Below are 18,516 nucleotides of genomic sequence, written 5' to 3' on the forward strand. Positions count from 1 at the left end.
ATGAATGACTGAAAAATTGTGCTGAACACTGGAATTTGACACAGCATTGTAAAATGTCTAGAAATCAATAAAAAATGTTAAAAAAATAAAATAAAATATTTCCATGGAAAAAAATTAGTTTAATAACTCCATAAACAGATGAATGGATAAATGACAAGAGGTATATGGATGTGATAGAATGCTAATTACCCCTGAAAAATAAGGAAATAAAGTAATGTCAGCAAAATGGCGACATAAAAATATTCTGACACTGCCTCAAATAAATATCAATTTGAAAAACCATCTGTGTTTGAAAGTACACCACAAGAGCCAAAAATTCCAGGGGAAGGATTATAGCATCTGGGTGAAGTATAGAAATTTTAAAAATTTACATTGAGTAAGGTAGAATAGATAAAACTCACAGTACCCACATCACACTCTCCAAGCCCAGGCATCCCAGTATAGATAGAAACTTTTTATAAGAGGAGAGTTAAGCACTTGACTTCAGTGTGGACACCAGAGGCATCTCACCCTAGCACTGGGATGACTCTTATTGACCTAAGTGGCTTCCTGTGGGCTCCCATGTATACAGTTCCTAGGCTGACCTGGTTCCTGCTATCTCCATCAGCTTCAGGCCTCATCCTTAGCACTAGGCTCCAGGTGAGCTTCTACAAATCCAGGTATCTGGCTCATTCTGGTACCCTTTGGCTCCAGTGGTCTGGGTGGCTATTGTTGACTCAGGAGTTTCCTGTGGTACTAAGCTCTAGTGGGCTCCCATGAACCCTAGCAACAGACACACCTCAGTACCTGCTAGCTTCCATGACCACATCAGCTCCTGTGGTCCAAAGGTCCTGATAGGACCCTGTGAATTGTGGCTTTTGGTTGGTACTAACTGATTCCTTCATACTAGCCTTGCAGTGGATCCTATGAACACTGGCTCAGTGCTGGCTGGACCATGAGGTTCCAGGATGCTCCCATGGTACCATACTACCAGTATACTCCCTAGGACTCTGGATACCAGCACATTTAGGTCCAGACCCCAGAGACATAGATTTCAGATCAGCTCCCCTTGACTTAGGCTTCCAGGTCACCTTGTCACCAGGCCATCCCCTGTGGTTTTAGCCTCAAGGCAAGCTCCTAGTGCCAGACAGGCCACCACAGTCCCAATATCCAGGCCAGCCTCTGAGGCCTTAGATTACCAACCAACTTCTGTGGCCTCAGGCTTCAGGATCATCCTAGCATGAGACCAATCCTCATGGCACTAACCCCAAGCCAGATCCCACAAAATTAAGCTCCTATCCCATACCAGGCAACCTCTTCAGACCTAGACCCTAGTCTAATCCCTGTGACTCCTGGTAACTTGTTGACCCCTGTGAATCTAAGATCCAGGTCCACCAACACAGACGTGGGTACCAGAACATCAGCAGAGATGCAAAAGCCAGGCCCATCCTAGTGAACCAGGCTCCAGGCCTGCCCCTGAAGACTCAGTCACCAGGCCGTTCCCTATGTTCCCAAGTGCTAAGCTTGCTCACCTGCTAAGCCAAACACCAGATCTGTGGGCCTGAGTAATTCAGCAGCAAGCTTGCCTGCATACACCACCCCATGGTCCACTCTGAATCTCTGGGCAGGCTGACTGTTGAAGGGTTTTGTCTGCCAAAGCCTGCCTTAAAAACTGGAAGAGGTGCTTACTTCTTCAAATACACAGACACCAACATAAGGTCACAAGGATCAAGATTAATGAAGAAAATATAATACAATTTAAAAAACTAAAAAAAAATTAAATATCCAATAACTGATCCTAAAGAAATGAAAATCTCTGAACTACCTGAGAAAGAATTAAGTATAATCCTCCTAAATATATTCAGTTAATTACAAACAAACAGAGATAGATAACTAAATGCAATTAGAGAAGAAAAGCATTAAAAATGAGTTCAGTAAAGAAATAGAAACCATTAAAAAAAAAAACAGAATTCCTACAGTTGAAGAATGCAATGCCTAAACTGAACTATTCAATATACAGCTCAAAGAGCAGACCTGGGCAAGCAAATGAAAGAATTAGTGAACTAGAAGAAAGTTTATTTGAAACCATTCAACCAGAGGTGCAAAAAGAAAAAAATAAAAGCGTGAAGAAAGACTACATAAGTCCTGGGATACCATCAAAAAAGCAATCTGTGCATTTTTGGAGTACCACGAGGAGGAATGAGAGAAAGGAGCAGAAAGTTATTTAAAGTAATAATGTCTGAGAACTGCCTAAATCTAGAAAGAGATTTTGACTTTCAAATTCAGAAAGGTAATATGTTACCCACAATTTCAACCTCAAATGATCTTCTCTAACATACGTTATAACAAAACTGTCAAGGAAAGAATTTTCAAAGCAGCAAGAGAAAAAGTGTTCTCACATGGAAGGGAACTCTTATAACTCTATTAGTATATTTCTCAGTAGAAGTTTTGCAGGCTAGAAGAAGATGGGATAAAAGTGGGACCAAAAAATAAGCTAAAAAGCATATGCACAACACAATAAGCAATAAACAAGATGAAAAGGCACTGTATGAGATTTGAGAAAATATTTATAAAACAAATATTTGATAAGGCGTTATTATCCAACATATGCAAAAATCTCATACTACTCAATAACAAAAAACCCCAAAAATTCAGTTAAAATGGGCAGAAGACCCAAATAAACAGTTTTTTCAAAGAAGACATACAGGTAGCCAAAAGATACATGAAAATGTACTCAACATCACTAATCATCAGGTAAATGACAACCAAAACCAAAATAAGATATCACCTCACTCTTGTTAGGATAGCTAACACCAAGAAGACAAGAGATAGCAAGTGTTGGGAAAGATGTAGAGAAAAGGGAATCCTGTACACTGTTGGTAGAAATATAAATTGGTGCAATCAATATTGAAAACAGTATGAAGGTTCCTCAAAACATTAAAAGTAGAACTACCATATGATCCAGCAATCCCACTTCTGGACATATTTTCTAAGAAAATGAAAACAGGATTTGAAGATATATCTGCACTCCCATATTCATTGGAGCATTATTCACAATAGTCAAAATTTACAGAGAACCTAAATGTTCATCAACAGATGAATGGATAAAGACAATGTAATCTGTAGCCTTATCTACCTATCTATCTATCTGTCTATAGACATACATTATATGTTCAGACATGAGAAAGCAAGAAATCCCACCACCTGCAACAACATGGATGAATCTTGAGTGCATTATGCTAAGTGAAATATATCATCCAGAAAAAGTCAAATACTATATGCTATCACTTATATGTGAGCTCTATTAAAATCAAATAAGAAGCAAATAATAGAGTGGTGTTGTAAGGGACTGGGTGGTAGGGAAATAGGTAAATGTTGCTCAAAAGATAAAATCTTCTAGTTATAAGATAAATAGTTTATAGTGATCTAATATACAGCTTGGTAATTATGTTAATAATACTGTATTATATATTTGAAAGCTGTTAGAGAGTAAATCATAAATGTTCTTACCAAAAAAAGAAATGGTAATTTTGTAAGATGATGGAGATGTAACCTAAGGCTATGGTGTAGTCATTTTGCATTATATAAATATAAAATCAACACATTGTACAGCTTAAAGTTACACAAAGTTATATGTCAAGTGTATCTTGATAAAACTGGGAAAATTAATTTTCACTCTAAATCTATGGGAAAAAAGTAAACTAATATGTGCAACATAGGAGTTCTAGAATAAGACTGAGAGATAGAAGAGAGTATATTTGAACAAATAACAGATGAAAACTTTCCAAATTTGAGGAAATTCATTTATCTACAAATACTAAGAAAAAAATCTAAACAAAAAAACCCTTAAATTATTCCAAATAAAATAAGCACAGAGTCCCATACTGAAACATTTTAAAGTCAGATTTTCAAAAACAAACACAAAAAGAAATCTTGAAATCACCAAGAAAAAAATGACCCATCACATACATGGGAATAGGATCCTCAATATGATAATTAGCAGAAATCTCATCAGAAACCTTGCAGGCCTGAAGATTGTGTGATGATAAAAAGTTCTGAAAGAAAACAACCTATCAACTGAGGATTGTATATGGAGAAAAAATGTCCTTCAAATAGGAAGAAAAGTTAGAACATTTCCAAATAAACAAAAGTTGAGTTCATTAACAATAGATCTAGCCTACAACAAATGCTAAAGTAATTCTTTTCAGTTGAAATGAAATGATGCTATATAATAACTGAATAAACACAATAATATAAAAATTTCCATTAAAGGTAAATACAAGGACAAATATAAAAACCAGTATTATTGTAATTTTGATTTTCAGCTCTACTTTTTATTATTTTACAAGGTATAAAAAAGAAAAGCATAAAATAATTATATATCTATGTTAATGTGTACACATTATGTAAAGATGAAATATGGGTTGTTGATAACATAATGACAAATGAAATGTAAATAAGTTCTTGTATGCAATTGAAGTTAAGTTGGATATTATTTTAAAAATGTATTTTTAAAAATTTAGAATGGTATATGAAATCCATGTTGGTAACTATAAAGGACATTTGTGAAGAATATATCGACAAGGAAATGAGAAAAGAATCAGAATGAGATGCCAATACCGCCCAGTGTAATCCCCAGATTTAATGCAATCATTATCAGAATCCTAATGGCGTTTTTGCAGAAATAGAAAAATCCATTCTAAAATTCATATGAGACCTCCAGGAACCCAACATTACCAGAATATACTTGAAATATAATTTTAAAAGTAGAAGATCTCATACTTGATAATAACAAATCTTACTATAAAGGCATAGTAATCAGGGCAGTTTTTACTAGCATAAAGACAAACATTCAGCCTAACAGAATAGAATAGACAGTTCACAAATAAATCCTCATATATATTGTCAAATGGCTTTTTGACAAGGGAGTCAAGCGTATTTAATGAGGAAAGACAGTTCTTTCAAAAATTTGTTTTAAGAAAATTGAGTAGCCATATCTAAGAGAATGAATTTGGACCCTTATTTTGTATATAAATATCCATATAAAAATTCATTTGAAGTGGATCAAAGAGCTAAATAAAAGTAATACCTAAAACTATAAAACTCTTAAAAGGAAATATTAGGAGCAAGCTTCCTGACATTGGCTTTTGCAATCACTTTTTGAGTAAGAAACCAAAAGAAAGACCATTTGTTTTAAAACAGATAAATTAGATGTCATCAAAATTAAAAACTAAAATAGACACTATAATCAAAGGGAGGAGAACAAATTGGAACTGGAAAGGAAATACACACTTCTCAATTTAAAAACTTACTACAAAGTTACAGTAATAAAGCCTGTGTGGTACTCACATAGATATAAGCATATGGATCAATGGAATAGAACTCAGAACCCAGAAATAAATCTATACATTCATCATTAATTGATTTTCAACCAGAGGACCCAGACATTCAATGGAGGAAAGAATAATCTTTTCAGCAAATAGTACAAGGACAATGGGATATCCACATGTGTATAATGAAATTTGACCTCTTGATTAAACCACACATAGAAATTAACTTTATGTGGATCATAAATATAAATGCAAGAGCTAAAATATAAAATTCCTAGAAGAAAACATAATGTAAAATATTCTTGAAATTGGACATGGCAATGATTACTTGGATATGACATGAAAATCACAGGCAACAAAAGTAAAAATAGATAAATTAGACTAAATAAAAATTTGAACCTTCTGTGTATCAAAATACACAGTCTATAGAATAAAAAGGCAATCTACAGAATGGGGAAATATTTGCAAATCATATATCTGATAAGAGATTAAAATCCAGGATATATAATAAACTCCTTCAATGCAACTGAAAACAAACCACAAAATTTAAAAAATTGCAAAGAACTTGAAAAGAAATTTCTCCAAGAAAAAAATTTCTCCAAGTAAGATATACAAGTGACCAAATAAGCACATGAAGAGATGTTCATCATCACTAATCATTAGGGAGACAAATCAAAACCACAGAGAGATACCACCTCACAACCATTACGAAGGCTACCATCAAACCAAACAGAAAATAAAAGTGTTGGAAAATATATGGAGAAATTGAAACTCTTGTGCACCTGTGGTGGGAATGTAAATGGTGCAGTCACTATAGAAAACAGTATGATGTTTCCTCAAAAAATTAAAAACAATTATCATGGGTTCCAATGATTTCACTTTGAGGATATACCTAAGTGAAATGAAGAGATATTTATATGCTCATATTCATAGCAGCATCATTTACAATGGTCAAAAGGTGAAAGCAATCCACTTGTCCATGGGCAAATAAATAGTTAAATGAAGTGTGGTAATGTAAATACAGTGGAATGCTATTTAGCTTTAAAACAAGGAAATTCTGACACATGCCACACTGTGAGTGAACCCTAAGGATATTATGCTAAATGAAATAATCCTGTCCCAAAAGGAGAAATACTCTGATTCCACTGATATGAGTTATCTAGAGTACTCAAATTCATAGAGACAGAAAGCAGAATGGTGGTTTTCAGGGGCTGAGGGAGGGAAGAATGGGGAGTTACTGTTTAATGTTTACAGAATTTCAATTTTACAGGATAAAAAATGTTCTGAAGATGGATGGTATTGATGATTGTTTGCTCAACAATATGAACATACTTAAAAAAATACTTTAAAAAAGTTATTAAATTTTATACTGTGTGTATTTTACCACAATATGAAAAAAATTTCAAGGTTATGAAAAATAAATAAATATTAGAAAATTGCCAAATAGTATGGAATACTAAGGAAATATGATGTCTAACATGATGACTAAATGCAATATGGTTCCCTGGATTGGATCCTAGGACAGAAAAGGGATATTAATGTGAATACTGGTGAAATCTGTATAATATATGGTCTTTACTTAATTATATGGTATCAATGTTAATCTCTTATTTTGACAAGTGTCCCATGGTTATGATAGCATTCATGAAAAATGGATGTAAGATATCTAGGAACTCTGTACTATATCTGCAACTTTTCTATAAATATAAATTTATTTCAAAATTAAATGTTTTAAAATAAATTATTAAGCTATTATATATTATTTAAGAATATTATTAAAATTAATTATTAGTGATATTGAGCATTTTTTCATGTGCCTATTGGCCACTTGTGTGTCTTCATTGGAGAATTACTTATTAAGGTCTTCTGCCCATGTTTGGATTGGGTTGTTTCCTTTTTTGTGATTAAGTTGTAAGAGCTGTTTATATATTCTGGACATTAAACCTTTGTCAGTCACATCATTTGCAAATATTTTCTACCATTCAGTAGGTTGCCATTTTGTTTAGCTTATGGTTTCTTTTACTCTGCAAAAGCTTATAAATTTAATTAGGTCACATTTGTTCACTTATTCTTTTATTTATATTGCCTGGGCAGACTACCCTAAGAGAACATTGCTAAGATTTATGTCAGAGGATGTTTTGCCTATGTTTTCTTCTAGGAGGTTTACTGTGTCTTGCTGTATATTTAAGTCTTTAAGCCATTTTGAGTTTAGTTTTGTGTATGGTATGAGGGAGTATTCTAACTTCATTGATTTACATGCTGCTATCCAGTTTTCCCAACACCACTTGCTGAAAAGACTGTCTTTTATCCATTGTATATTCTTGTCTCCTTTGTCAAATATTAATTGACCATAGGTCTGTGGGATTATTTCTGGGTTCTCTGTTCTGTTCCATTGATCCACATATCAGTTTTTGCACCAATACCATGCTGTATTGATTACTGCAGCTCTGTAGTATTGTATAAAGTCTGGGAGGCTTATTCCTATAGCTTCATTCTCTTTCTTCAATATTGCTTTTGAAATTCTGAGTCTTTAGTGATTTCATATAAATTGTAGGATTATTTGTTCTAGTTCTGTGAAAAATGTCCTGAGTAATTTGATACGGATCACATTAAATCTGTAGATTGCCTTGGACAATATGAACTTTTTAACAAGATTGATTCTTCCAATCTAGGAGAATGGGATATCTTTACATTTCTTTAAGTAATTTTTAATTTCTTTAATCATTTTTTTTATAGTTCTCCATTGATAAGTCTTTCACCTCCTTGGTCAGATTTATTCTTAAGTATTTCATTGTTTTGGATGCAATTATAGAAGGAATTGTTTCTTTACTTTCTTTTCTTGCTATTTCATTGTTAGTGTAAACAAATGTAACTGATTTCTGTATATTAATCTTGTATCCTGTTACCTTGCCAAATTCTTTTATCAGCTCTAGTAGTTTTTCTGTCATCTGCATATAGTGACAATTTTACCTCTTCTCTTTCAATTTGCATCAGTTTACTTCTTTTTATTGCCTGATTGCTGTGGCTGGGACTTCCAAGACTATGTTGAATAGAAGTGGTGAGAGTGGGCATCCTTGTCTTCTCCCAGATTTTAGTGGGAAGGCTATGGTTTGTCATAAATAGATTTTATTAGGTTGAGATATGTTCCCTCTATACCCACTTTGGTTAGAGTTTTTATTATAAATGGGAGTTGAATTTTATCAGATACTTTTTTCTGCATCTATTGAGCTAATTATCAGAGAAATGCAAATCAAAACTGCCATGAGATATCACCTCACACCATTCAGAACGGCCATGATTCTAAATTCTACAAATGATAAATTCTGGAGAGGGTGTGGAGAAAAGAGAACTCTCCTACACTGGTGGCAGGGATGTAGTTTGGTGCAGCCATTATGGAAAACAATTTGGAGCTTCCTCAAAAAACTAAAAATAAGCTTACCATATGATCCAGCAATCCTACTCCTGGGCATATATCTTGAGGGAACTCTAATTCAAAAAATATATGCACCACAGTATTCATAGTAGCACAATTTACAACTGTGAAGACATGGAAGCAACCTAAATATCCATTGACAGATGAGTGGATAAAACATTTGTGGCATATTTATACAATGGAATACTACTCAGCCATAAAAGGAATAAAATAATCCCATTTGCAGCAACATGGATGGACCTAGAGATCATCATTTCAGGTGAAGTAATACAGAAAAAGAAAGAAAAATACCATATGATATCACTCATATGTGGAACCTAAAAAAAAGAAAAGAAAGAAAGGATACTATGAATTCATCTACAAAACAGACTTGCAGACATAGTAAGCAATCTTATGGTTACCGTGAGAAAGAAGGTGGGAAGGGATAAATTTGAGGTTGCGATTTGCAAATGTGAGCCACTGTATATAAAAATAGATTAAAAAATTTTATTCTGTATAGCACAGGGAACTATATTCAATATCTTATAATAACCTGTGATGAAAAAGAATATGAAAGATATATGTATGTATATGCATGACTGGGACATTGTATTGTACACCAGAAATGGACACATTGTAACTGACTGTACTTGAATTTTAAAAATTATTAAAAAATAGGAGAAAATCTTCAGGACCAAGGAATAGATAAAGAATTAGACTTGACAGCAAAAGCACAATCCATAGAAAGGGAAAAGTGATAAGCTGAACTTCACCAAAATTGAAACTTTTGCTCTGTGAAGGACCCTTTATAGGAAGATAAAAATATAAGCTATAGACTAGTAGAATATATCTATAGAATATATATCCAACAAATGACTATTATCTCAGATATATAGAGTTCTCAACACTCAACATTAAAAAAATTCTGATGAGATCTCTGAGTCAGTTCAAACTAGCCTTGTTGGCATTTCCCAGGGAATGTTCAGACCTGTCCAATAATGGCAATTATCTGGGAATATAGCTTTGGAAGGCCTCAAAACTTAGGCTGACCTGCAGGTTTTCACTGCGGTTCCAGGTTATTGGTTTTCAAGGCTATTATAGATCTCAAGAAAGAGTTACAGAAATAGAACAAGTTAAAACATCAGAAAGGTCACTATTTTTCACAAGATTTATCTATTTTGCTCCAATAAACATTTCCTGGGTTGTTGCAAGTCTTTAGTCAATTTCTAGAGTACTGAAAAAAGTTGCTTTGACACCTTTTCTAGTGTTTATATTGCTTTTATCAGGGAGAGCTCTTTAAGGGTTCTTTATTCTGCTCTTTTGAATCTATTGTACTTAGAATTCATTGAGCTTCTTAAATGTGTAGATTAAAGTTTTTCATCAAATTTAAGATATTTTTAAGTCATTATTTCTTTGAATACATTTTTTCTTCTTTAATTTCTTCTTTCTCATGTTCTCATTATGTATCATACACTTAGTAATATCCCATATTTCTCTGAGGCTCCATGCATTTATTCTCCCGCTTTCTCTCTGTTCTTTGGATTGCATAATCTCTATCAATATATCTTCAATTTTATTTGTTACTTTTTTGCCAGTTCAACTATACTTTTGAGTCCTTCTAGTGATTTTTTCTTTATGCTTATAGTACTTTTTTATCTCCAGAATTTCCATTTTTAATTAATATAATTTTAACAGTTTACTGATATTCTCTATCTTATGACAGAAGGAAAGTCATCATACTTTTCTTCCAGTCCCTTAACACATTTTCCATTTGTAGTTTGAATATATTTATTACATCTGTTTTGAATTATTTGTCTGCCAAATCCAACATCTTACCTCCCTCATAGGAAATTTCTATTGCTTGCTCTTTTTTATTATTTAGGGACACACTTTCTTGTTTCTTTGCATATATCACAATTTTTTAAACTGGGTAATTTTTTATAGTATGTTGCAGCAGTTCTTGACACTGAACTGTCATCCTCCTTGGGCCTTGTTGTTATTTGTTTAATTGCTTAATTTTTTAATGACTTGGCTAGGTTTGTTCAGTGAAGTCTATTTCTATTGTGATGTGAAGTGTAAATTTCTCCTCAGAGGGCACAGTTTTAGGCATACATTTTAGTCTTCCTTACCAGTGGGATTGCTTTAGATTTTTAGCCCAGAAAATTTGAAGGATAACACATCAGTCAAGGAGTAGACTTGTGGAAGGCACCATATTCAATGAGGTTTGGGATGCATTGAATCTATGTGAGAACTATAATATAAACAATTTTGATATATCTGCTCTGGAGACTTGGGTTTATTATAAGAATACAGGTTTTTATTTTTGATGATATTACCAAGGAGGAATAAAGAGACAAGAAAAGATGCATAATGATGGTATGTTTTGGGACACTGAAATTTAAGGCTTGAAAGAGGAAGAGGAAACAACAATAGGTTTAAAAGAGAGAGAGAGAGAGTAATTAGAGATGTAGGGCTGCCTGGATAGTGCATTGTTAATAAACCAAAGAGGGCATTTCATGAAATATCAAAAAAGATAACAAACATTTATTACAAGGTTCTTGTTAGAGCCCTTTAATTACGATAAATTCTCAGAATCAGCCTAAGAAGTAATTACGTTATCTCCATTTTATAGATGAGTCACTGAAGCTCAGATGGATAATGTAAATCATCTAATAACCTGGCTAATAAGTGGCAACAAAAGATTTGAACCCAGTTCTATCTGAACCTAGACCTAATTTTTTGTCCTTCATACTGGTTAACTATGCCAAAAGTCAGAGAGTCCAAGAAGATATTGAAGAAAGATCCATCAGAATGGATAATTACGATCCATTTGATAACTTTAAGTAGACCAATTTCAGTACAGAAGAGCACGTAGAAGCCACATTTCAGGGATTTGATTTGTAGAATGAGCATAGAGAAGGTATTGGCAAGGGGAAAATGGAATTTTTCAAATGAGGAGGAAAAAACAGTTAGCAGTGTATAATTGAAATAACTTTGGAGCCAGACTATAGTGAGTTCAAATATTGGCTTTGCCAGTCATTTAACCTTGGGCTCATTAACTGACTTCTTTGAATTTCAGTTACATCATGAGTAAAATGGAAATTCCTATCTTGCAGTATTGTTGTGAGGATTACAGATAATGGATGTAAAACTTTATATGTTAGACATTTATTCATTGAAGGAATTGAGATAAGAGCTATGATACAAAAAGAGCTGATGTTGTAAGAAGAGATAATCTAAATTATTTGACTAAGTATTTATTATTATGATCATTATTATTCCCAGTAGTGGTACTTGTATTTTTGGGGATCCCATAATTCTTATACACACAGACTTTTAAAGATAATTTTCCTGATCCCATGAGATAGCTTCATAGATCCTATGAAGGTTAAAAATAATAACTTACATGTACTGAATGTTTAGTATATATCAGATACTGCTATAAGTTCTTCACATATATTAATTTGTCCTCATTTTAAGGTAAAGAAACAGGCTCAGAGAGGTTAAGAAACTTGTTTAAGGTTACGCAGCTAACAAGGGCTAGGATTCATACCCAGACTATTCTACTACATTGCTTTATAAATTCATATGTTGAAAATACCATATGTAAAAGGATATTAGTTACAGAACAATTTTCAATAGCAAAAGCAAAATTACAAAGCACTTAAATAACCAGTAGAGAATAATTAAATAAATTATTAGACATTAATAAAAAATCATTGGTACTTCCTTATTTTTATGATAGGTAATTATGGCTAAGATAATTTACTAAGTGGAAAATCAAGGTTCAGATGAATGTATATAGTTTACTAATTTCTTGTATTAAAAACAAGACAGTAAGGATATATACATAGAGAGAGAAAGGATATATATATATATATCTCCTTGTACGTGCATAGAGTATCTGTGAAAGCATAGATAAAAGCCTAAGTATGGTGGTTGCCACTGAAGGAGGAAAAATGAGTAACTTGATCTCAGCCTGCATTGTACTCTATCACTAAGTGTATACATTCCTAACTTTCTAAATTAGATTTTAAATTCCTTAAGAACAGGGATTTGTATTATTCATCACTGAATCCACCCAAACATGTTCTAACACAGAATTTTTCAATTAGTAAGTGTTTAGTTAATATAGCTACTCGGAACTCAAATGAATAAAGGAAAGTAATGATAGAGGAGACAATAAAGAGAATACCAAAGGTACATTTGAAGACAGCCAAAAAGTTTCTACAAAGAACATATCACTTTCATGTTAATGTTAGAATAATATGACACAGATGTTGTAAGTTGATTCCCAGTATGAAATATTAACTGCATCTGTAATTATTTACTCATGACATTTTGACTGAATTTTTTTTAACAATCCCTTAAATGATTACTTCTAAAACATGATTTGAGACAAGCGTTCTCAAGGTGTGGTCTGCAGATCCCTGGGAATGCTGAGACTCTTTTAGTGGGCCCTCAGGGTCAAAACTATTTTTATAATAATACTAAGGCATTTTTACCTTTTCACTATATTGACATTTACACTGATGGTGCAAAAGCCATGAAAGGTAAAATTTCGGATGCCTTAATATAAATCAAGGGACCTGTATCAAACTATACTAGTATTCTTCACTGCCATACCTATATGGGTAGAAAAAGTAGTTTTAGTTAAGAATGTCCTTGATGCAGCAGTAAAAAATATTAGTTTTATTAAATATTGACCCTTAAATTAAAGTCATTTTTATGCTCTGTGTAAAAAATAGGAAGTATATACAAAGTACTTCTGTTGCACATTGAAGTATAATGGTTATCTTAAAAAAAAGCACTTGTGCATTAAGTTTTGTGCTGAACTACATACTTTTTCACAGAACACCATTTTTACTTGAAGGAAAGACTGAAAGAAACCAATGGTTATTTAGATTTCGGTATTGGGCAGATATTTCTTAGAAAAGATCAAAGTAAAATTGTCACTTCAAGGAAAAACAACTGACAAGTGTTAGTTGTGAATGTTAAAATTTGAGTCTTCAAGTAAATTAGGAATTTGGACAACTTGTACCCATCATCATGTGCTTGACAGCTTTCTGTTACAGACTTCTGATGAAACCAGTTGTGATGGTAACCAATGTGATGCATTTTTGATTCTGCAAAGTGGATTGTACCAACAATAGCATATATCAATGAATCAATATGTTCCAAGAGACCAATGAAAGTGGTTACAAATAACGCAAGCCTAAAGGAATCCATTCAAAATACAAGATAGTTCAATAAATTTTAATGAAATAGAGTAGGAAAAGTTTTTTGATATGCCTTCAGAATTCACATTGCAATTTTCCCATAAAAAGCTACTACTGGTCTAGCTTTAGTGTTGTAAAAAAGAATATATACATTTATATGAAAAGATTATTAAAATGCTCCCCCTTTTTCATCTCATCCATATAAGACCATATTTTTTCTCCTAAATTACAACTAAAACAATATATCACAGCTACCTTCTATTAAAGAGGTTTGCAAAACTGTAAATCAATGTCATTCTTACCATTATTTTTTGGTAAATTAGTTATATCTCATAAAATATATGCTATTTATGTTAACATGCAATATATTTGTTATTGTTTTAAGTGGACTTATAAATTAATTTTTATTGAAGTATAGTTGATTTACAATATTGTGTTAGTTTCAGGTATACAGCAAAGTGATTCAGTTATTTTCTTTTAGATTATATTCCTTTATAGGTAATTACAAGATATTTAATATAGTTACCCAAGCTGTACAGTAAATCCTTGTTGCTCATCTATTTTATGTATAGTAGTCTGTTTCTGTTAATCCCATAGTCCAACTTGTCCCTCTTCTACCTCCTCTCCCCTTTTGTAACCGTGAGTTTTTTTTCTATGGTATTAATTTCTAATGTCTAATATGGGAAATATTGATAATATTGACTTGAAATAAATAGACTGCCAGCTATTTCTGCACCAAAGATGGGCTTATCAGAATCAACAGAGAATTGTAATTTGGGTTCTGTAACCATGATGAACCAAGTGCAAGCCCCTACACAACAAGAGAAGGAGAATGTTTTATAGAAAGGACAAAGATGTTGGGGGGGTTAATAAATTTTATTTAATTATTTATTTTCAAACTTTATAAAGCTCATGTCAAGAGTCCAAAGAAACATCCAAAGAGTTTCATTCACTGAGTCCTTTCCAGGAAAGGAGAGGAGTCCTTCTTCTTCCTGTTGGGCTCTATGATAGTTGCAGAGCTCCACCTTCTGGCTTCCCAACTCTATTTAATTGAGGTTTTTGTTCATTAATTATTTATAACAGATACAGCCCATATAAACAAAAGCTCTTTGGAATCATAAATAGTTTTTAAGAGTATAAAGGGACCTGAGAAAAAAGCTTGAGAATTGCTTATTTGAAGAATTTAATTAGTTGCTGATTTGAGGAATCTTTGCTGCTTGTCAATGCCTGAAACTCCAGACACCTGGAATCCATTCTCATATGTTTGCAGTACTCAGATCCTAAAAATCCTTCTTCTTTTAGTATTAAAGATATAATCACATCAAATTCCTTTGTGATAACTGGAACCCTGAGGGTCTGGAAAAGAACTGTATCCTTGGAGAGAAAGCTAAAACAAAAGGCCAAAAAAGGAAGGTGGGGCAGAAATAGAGCATTCACCTATTCCATCATTTTCCCAATGATTAGTCCTAGTGACATTTATAAAGATAGTAAACCTCATAGCAAGGAGTTCAAAACAAGAAACTTAGAGAAGAAATACCTTTGCCTCATCCCTTGTCCTCTTGCCCATTGTTCATGGCTTTGACTATATAGAAACCAAATAGATGACCAAGAATTTCAGGAAAGCTTATCATTCATGCTAATTCACAACCTGTATATCCAACCAGCCAGATATTTAGCTGAAGGAAACCTCTTCTTATGGAAATTTTCTGAAACATACTTCTTTAGAAATTCACATCCATTGTGTAAATATACCACATCTTCTTTATCCAGTTATCTGTTGATGGACATTTAGGCTGTTTCCATGTCTTGGCTATTGTAAATAGTGCTGCTATGAACATTGGGGTGCAGGTGTCTTTTTGAAGTAGGGTATATGGTATATTTATACAATGGAATACTATTGAGCCATAAAAATGGCAACACAATGCCATTTGTAGCAACATGGATGTTCCTGGAGAATGTCATTCTAAGTGAAGTAAGCCAGAAAGAGAAAGAAAAATACCATATGAGATCGCTTGTATGTGAAATCTAAAAACAAAACAAAACAAAACAAAACCAAACAGAAACAGACTCACAGACATAGAATACAAACTTGTGGTTGCCAAGGGGGTGGGGGGCAGGAAGGGACAGACTGGGAATTCAAAATGTAGAATAGATAAACATGATTGTATTGTGTAGCATAGGGAAATATATACAAGATCTTGTGGTAGCTCAAAGTGAAAAAAATGTGACAATGAATATATGTATGTTCATGTATAACTGAAAAATTGTGCTCTACACTGGAAATTGACACTACATTGTAAAATGACTATAACTCAATAAAAAATGTTAAAAAAAAGAAATTTGCATCCTGTGAGATTAACCATTTCCCTTTTCAGGACTGTAGTTTCCTCACAGAGGGTCTCAAGATGTTGCCCTGTGCTAATATTTGTCTGCAAAACAAGCCTCGGAGGTTCAGGGAAATTAACTCCTCTTCCAGCTACAAAGCATGTTTTTCTCATTGAAGAAAGATACTTTAGTGTACATCTCAAAAAAATTTTAGTGAAAAAATATGCCAAAATTAAACCCCTTCAAAGACTGATTTATTTCTACTTGTGAAGATTAATTTCCTCTTTCATTTCACTGATTACAATTTTAAGAGCTCTTTTGAGAAAACTAATTCTTTTGAAATTACTCTTTATCTTCATTCTTAATGTCACTGCCCTAATCCATGCTCTTACTAACTTAAATTTAAATTATTGGCTTATTCTTCAAAAAGGATCTTCACCTTTTGTTTCCTCTCCTCCAGTCCATTCTGTGCACCTCTTTCTCAGCAATGTTTCAGGGAGTGGTGGAAAAAAGGTTGGATTCTGGAGTCAGACAGACTTGGGTCTGACTCTTGCCTCTCCCACTTATTTATTATATGATATTAAGGAAGTTAATTAACCTCTCAGTGCTTCAATTTACTTATGAGTAGGATAAGAGATAATATTAGTCCCTACCCCAAAGGATTGTTCTGAGGATTAAATGAGATTATGTGTGTAAATTGCCTAGAATGGTGGCCAGTACATAGAAAGTACACAATAAATAAAAGTCTCCTTCAGCTCTATTTAAAACCCTTCAATGATTTCCTGTATCCTATGGTTTTTATATTCTTAAATTCTTCTTTGTTTGGTTTCACCCTCTAAGTCTCTTTCCAACTGTTGCTTAGCATGTCTGGTGGTTTAGTCAAAACTTTGTTCTCACTGTCAAACAAATAGTTCATTTATCCTTCATTCATATCCTTGGCAATATTCTTTCTCTCTCTTGCAGCCCCTTGCCTTCTCCCCTGTCTTTAAGCTGGTATTTGCCAAATTTAAGATACATAAATATTCCTCCATTGTTTTTGTAATGTCTGCTTACCTTATATACTTTTATTTGTATGTGTGTATGTTTAATCTCACTAAAGCCTTAAAAACAAAGTCTTTAAAGTGTTACATTAAAAAAACCCAAAATGTATAACTAGAAAATGTTTAAAAAGCCATTCCTTGTACCACCAAAATAACCTTGCATGACTCCATTAGGAATACTGCTGAAACCAAATTTGTCTATTGAGCAAGTACCAGCCAACCTTCCCAAACAGTTTTAGCCCATACTGAACTCATCTTAACTTCTACATAATTTAATAGTAAATCATAGACTGTGCTGTGTTTTTAATTCTTCTATGAGTGATTAACTTATTTAAACTGTGGGCTCGGAAGACAGAGGACATATCTCATGCTTCTGAATTCCACCCTTCCCACTCCGCATCCAAAAAAATTGTTCATTGTTGTAGCTCCTTAAGTACTTGTTGAGTGATTAATTTTAAAATGGAGGAATACTCTGTAGATATAGAATCAGATATGGGAAACTCTTGAATACAGTTTATCAAAGCAATTAATACTAGTTCTAACACAAAAGGAATTGAGGTCACAGTTCACTATTTCCTCTTTTTTTCACTTTTTGTTATACTATTGTTCCAGAAATAATTGAAGATGATTTAAAAGGCAAGATAATAAAAATAAATAGCAGGTGAAAAATAATAAAGAAAAATGGACAAGGACATAAAAATAAAACCGTGAAATAAAAGCACACCAAAGAAATATGTCCAAACTTGCAACCAGCAGACTATAAGTTAGTTCCAGGTTTTTCATCAGACGTTATAAAAACAACACAACACAATTATCAGTATCTGTTAAGAACTGATGATTGTTAAATTATTAGTTTTTTGGTTTTTCTACAGCTTTGCCCCTTTTAATTAGCACTCAAAACTCTACCTGAATTGAAATGTTCTTTGCCTAAACTGGGTCACTGACTTTGGAGCTACTTTTGCTTCCTTTTTTAGGGCCAGTGAAAGGAGAAGATAATTGCATGCAAGAGAGCAATGAGGTAAGCTGACAGTCTTTTTTCTTATCAATGGTAAGATTTTGTCTGTAAAAAGAAGGTGGGAGGTAGTGATGATAGTTAGTTGTCAGGAAAGTGATCCTTTTATCCTCCTGTCCAAGGATTTGGCTTTAAAGATCAACAGGTCTGGAACTTTCTTTGGCCAAAGAAAGATCATATCCTAGGAAAACTGGCTCAT

This window comes from Vicugna pacos, chromosome X (assembly GCF_048564905.1).
Source record: "Vicugna pacos chromosome X, VicPac4, whole genome shotgun sequence".
NCBI classification, from domain to species: domain Eukaryota; kingdom Metazoa; phylum Chordata; class Mammalia; order Artiodactyla; family Camelidae; genus Vicugna; species Vicugna pacos.